The sequence below is a fragment of the Pararge aegeria genome, chromosome 5 (assembly GCF_905163445.1).
Source record: "Pararge aegeria chromosome 5, ilParAegt1.1, whole genome shotgun sequence".
Taxonomy (NCBI): Eukaryota; Metazoa; Arthropoda; class Insecta; order Lepidoptera; family Nymphalidae; genus Pararge; species Pararge aegeria.
Genome location: NC_053184.1, coordinates 9,354,863 through 9,360,033, shown reverse-complemented (window position 1 = coordinate 9,360,033; position 5,171 = coordinate 9,354,863).

The following is a 5,171-nucleotide window of genomic DNA, read 5'->3' as shown; positions in this document are numbered from 1 at the left end:
ACGTATCCTAAGATGTATCATAATTATTCACAGTGTACATATCCGGTGTAGATCAAGAGTTCAAATTCGGTTGTTTGTATTCCTCTGCGTCTGGTGTCTGGGTATGATTCCAAGACCAGAATCACACTGACTGAAATTGTCTTAAGATAAATCACTTCGTGTTAATAGGTACCTTTTGGCATCCCTATATATTTCTTGGCTCGCACCTTTCGGATTCAAGCTTTATAAACGTCAGATCTTCGGTACCTAATAATGTCTAAAATATTATTATAATATTTAATAATATTTTCTGATCAAAACATTGATTAATTTCTTAATAACACCGTTTCTTGGAAGCACTACCTAGACTCCGTTTACATCTCATTAATGATATTTGAATTTAAATTAAACTGTATGATGTAGGAAAAGAACAACTTCTGATTTTTAAACCATTGCACGACAATGTTTTTAAACTTTAGTAATTTAAGGATTCTTAAGGATTAACTAAAGAATCCACGCACCTCCAGAAACGCTCTGTAACTTCTAGTAAGGACTTAGTACATATTAACAAGTTATTAGTTGGTTTTATAAGGCAGTTCAGAAATTATTACTTACGGCGAGAGCAGTATGGAAATTTACAATTTCCAAAATTTCTCTGCTCTGGGCTGGTGAAACACGGCTTCGGCCGAGGCTGGTTATTCTACCAACAAAGCCGTATTCCATGTACATGTACTAGGTATGCAGCGTGGAATTTGATAAAGAGTATGCGTTTATAAAACGAGGACATACCCCAAACAGGTTAGCCTGCCACCACTTTAGACTGTATCATAATAACTTACCTACTACCAGGAAGGATTGCAGTTTTGGGCTAACTTTTGAAAAAATATTTCAGTGACATCATATATTTTCTTGAGCTTGATTCCATATGAAGCTTATGACAGCATAAAGCTCTGATGCTACATGTAGCACAATACTTAGTTTACCAGGTTATGCCACACATCTCAAATGTTATCTTAGCAATTCTATTATTTGTGCTTTATTGGAGCAGTTTAGCGAAGTCCTTAAGTGGTAGAAGGGCCGGGGAAACTAATAGACAGGTAGAACCTAATGCTGAGTTTTCTGATGCAAATGAAAAGTGATGATGCAGCCTAAAATGGAGCGCGCTTGCCTAGAAGATGCCTATTCACTCTTGATTTGAAGGTACTGGGTACCTTCCTTTATTTAGGTATCGGGGAAGACGGAAGATGGACGGGCATTCCAAACCTTAGCGGTGCGTATTAGAAATATAGAAGCAAAGCGCTTTATACGTGTTCATGGTATTTATTTCAACTACGTGACGGTTTGTTGCCTCACAGTTCCAACCAAAACCAAATCGAATATCTCTTTAGCACATTCCCGAAATGAACTCTCCGTAAATCTTGTACAATACCACGAGACAGGCAACTTTGCGATGGTGTTCAAGACTTTGAAGTCTACCGACTATTACGTCGTTGCCAATGAGTCTCCTAGCTCGACGATCCGCCGAATCCAAAGCATCGAGCTGTCACTTGGCTGCAGTACTCCATAGTTTGCAAGTGAGTCATAACTTATTGATTGTTAAGCAAATGTATTTTCTTCCTTACTATCTTGAAAAAGTTATAGACTTTGAGTCATTCTATATATCATTTCAAAAGGAATACAAGGATGTTAATATTGTCCTCCAGTTAGGCGTGACATGTTAACGACTAAGACTGCTGTCAAAGAGCAAACAAAACAAACACCGTCAGTTAAACACGTGGTCGTATTTGCTCAGTGCCGGGACGCTGTGTGATCGTAAGAGAACGCAGAGGTGGTCGTCTGTTTAAGAGTCACCTACGCTTTGTCTATATACAATAATCTTCTATAATTCGATAAAAAATTGGATACCTTTTTATTCTGTGCCAAGTAAAATATTTTTTCAATATACAAATCGAATTAAATTTAGCGACACTGGATTGAGGGTTTCGTATCTATTAAGGAATATCTCAAAAGTATCAACGTTCGACTAGCGCAGTGGGCATTGACCCTGAATTCCGAGTCCCTGGTTTCCACAGCTGGAAAATGTTTGTTCGATGAACATGTTTTTCAGTGTCTTGGTATCTGTATATCATAAGTATTATGTATAATATTCATCAGTCGTCTTAGTATGGACATAACACAAGATACGCTTCTGCACTTTGGAGCTAGGAGGCGAAAATATTCATTATTTTATTGATTATTATTATCTATTTAGTGAATTTATTATATAAACTATTGTTTACGACGTAAATACTCTACAAGAAGTTAGTACATGTTCTACTATCACTTATATTGGTGAAATATATTTCACTACATAGGTATTGGTGAAAAATTAGAGGAAAAAGATTTAGCAATAGTTTTAATCCATCCCATATAGCATTGTGGAGTCTAATCTTCGAATAATACTTACCTATTTGTAAATAAAATGCAGTTCCATACAAAAAAGTTTGTTTTTAGTTTGTTTATACTTAAGTAGTCTAGACTTTTTTTAAAGATTTATATTTTGTATGTTTTACCTAACATAAAATATTTCGTAACTTTTAAGAATTGTTATTGGTTACAATTATTTAATTATAATTTTTATTTTATTATTATTGACACAAGTTGATTTTCCCACAAGCGTCATCATTATCAAACCATTGCCGATCTACTAAAGGGCATGGGTTTCCCGCTCCCACTCAGAATTAGGAGAGTTAGTCCAACACGCTGCCCAAGCGTGGATTCAGACTTATACGCATTTGAAAATATTATGGAGAACTGTCAGGCATGCGGGTTTCCTCACGATGGTTTCCTTCCCCGTAAAAACCAGTGATATTTTGCTACATAAAACGCACATAGCTCTGAAAAGTTAGAGGTTCGTGCCGGGGATCGAACTCCATCGCCCAAAAGAGAGGCCGATACTCTAACCATAAGGATATCATCGCTGCGCTCACTACCAAACGAGCGTTAATTAGTAACCTATTTTAGCAGTTCGTGGCTGATTTTTGACGACTTTTTGATGCTATCAGCATATTGTTATATCTCAGACGTTGTATATTAAGTACTTATTAAATGTTCCGAGCACTATAAGACCGGAGAGATTGATCACAATCACAATGTTTACAGAAAGAAGAAATTGAATAGAAACAAGAAATTGAGCTTAAACTTCTTTGAGCTCAATTTCTCGACTCTTCTCTGTTAGAAAACTTTATTGCCGACCCCGATGATACCTACAAAACAATAGGCTGGCAGCTTCCTCGTAGTCCATGGTTAGAGGAGATTAAAATGAGAATAGAGTATCTGGTGAGGGCTCGTCCGACTGCATTCCGAACATATTCCATCCATTAAGTTTAAGTTAAGATTATTCACTTGGATGATCTTTTCCATATGTAGATAGAGTTGAAAGGATCGATTTGCAGCGGCCTTATTAGACACAATTTTAATTAAGGCCATATTTAATACCTTAGCTATTGAGAATTTGCAAGTTTATTAGCCACCTCACTAACCAACGAGGGGAGTTCACTCACCAAATTGTGCTTAAACCGTTTAAGTTAAATATTTTCTGTGCAGATATGGGAACGACATAAGCAATATTATCAAAAAACTCCTAAGTAAAATAAAAATATAATAATCAAGTAGCCTTGTTGTTGGCGAGAGGGAAACCGACAACGGGCTAATGCGGCAATTCCTATTAGGTACTTATATAATATAAAAATAAATTGAATAAATTGTAATCCCAGATATATAATTATTTATTTTCTTGAAATTCATTGAGGGATGTCAGGAGGGATAGACTTCCAGAGGCTTGCACAGTTTACGAAGGGAGTTACCATAGTAGGTATACCATACCGTAGGTTAAGAAAGTTTATTATCTGAATTAGAACGAAGGAAGATCCGGCTATACGCACCGGATAAGGTAAACGGTTCTCATAAAAGGAACAAAGATAGATCTACTAATACGGAAATGGAAGGAAAATTAAACTATTAGCATGTTTTAATTCCCAAAGAGTCCAAAGACGCATTACGATCATTCCGAAGTCAAGGCAGAAAGCGGCGGCGAGGCGTAAGGCGGCGGCGCCTTTGAGTCGGCCCTCCAAATGCCCTCAATAAGCATCGGTTTACATTGCACTTAGCAACATTCCTTAGCGCCTTACTTCCTATTACTTAAAGGCGGATACATACAACTATCACGTAGACTTTAAACACTTAGAAATATCCAGTCGCCTATCGCCTGTCCCCTGAAAAATTGGCCTGATATTTACCTGATAACTTAGCTATACGCATTGAATTAAGAACTCACAGAATCCTCATGCAGCCATTATTGTAGGTATCATTGTGCCTCGCGCACGTCTCACTTTACACCCGCGAAACGTTCCTAGCTCACAAACTTTTTCCCATTTTCACATTTTATGAGCTTAGAACATAAACGGTAAAATACTTACTGTCAATTGCTGCTGTGGTTTTTGGTGCTTATATATTAGTCGAGTAAACGGTTTCTGTGTGCTCTTAATACTGTGCCTTGAGCTAGAAGCTGAGAAATAAAGGCTTCTTATTTAGAAAATATAAGTACCTAATATCAACTCTCCCAGAAGTAGCGCTAAAGCCTCTGGCCCAGTCGCATCAGCCAGTGGCGGTTTCAGTTGGCACGCGGTGCACATATAGACGCCTTTTCTTCTGCAGAGAGGGTGAGCCTAAATCCTCTGCTTTCTTTTCGACTACGAGGCCTGTATTTTCTATACCTACGCTTTACGTAGTAAAAGGTAGGAAAGTAACACTGATGTTAAAGTTCGATAAAATTCTACTGTGGGTTAACCTACCTTCCTAACTATAAATTTAAACATCCATCCATCGGTTTATTTAACTTTTACTAGCTGTTGCCTGCGTTTTTTGTCTTTGTAGGAGTTTGTAGGATCTTCCTGGGTTAAAAAGTAGGCATATTACTCTCCGGTTTTTAAACTAACTCTTTGCAAAAAATCAGATGATCGGTTTTATAGATTTGGCTTGAAGAGGGGACAATCAAACACATTCGCGTACATAAAATAAAAAGGATTTACACTCATCACACATGCACCTCTACGTTTAACAAAAAAACAACAACCAAACTTTTACAACAGCATCGCGAAAAGCTATAACAAAGTTTTCACTTTGATTGTATGGATTGATAATAATAATTTATT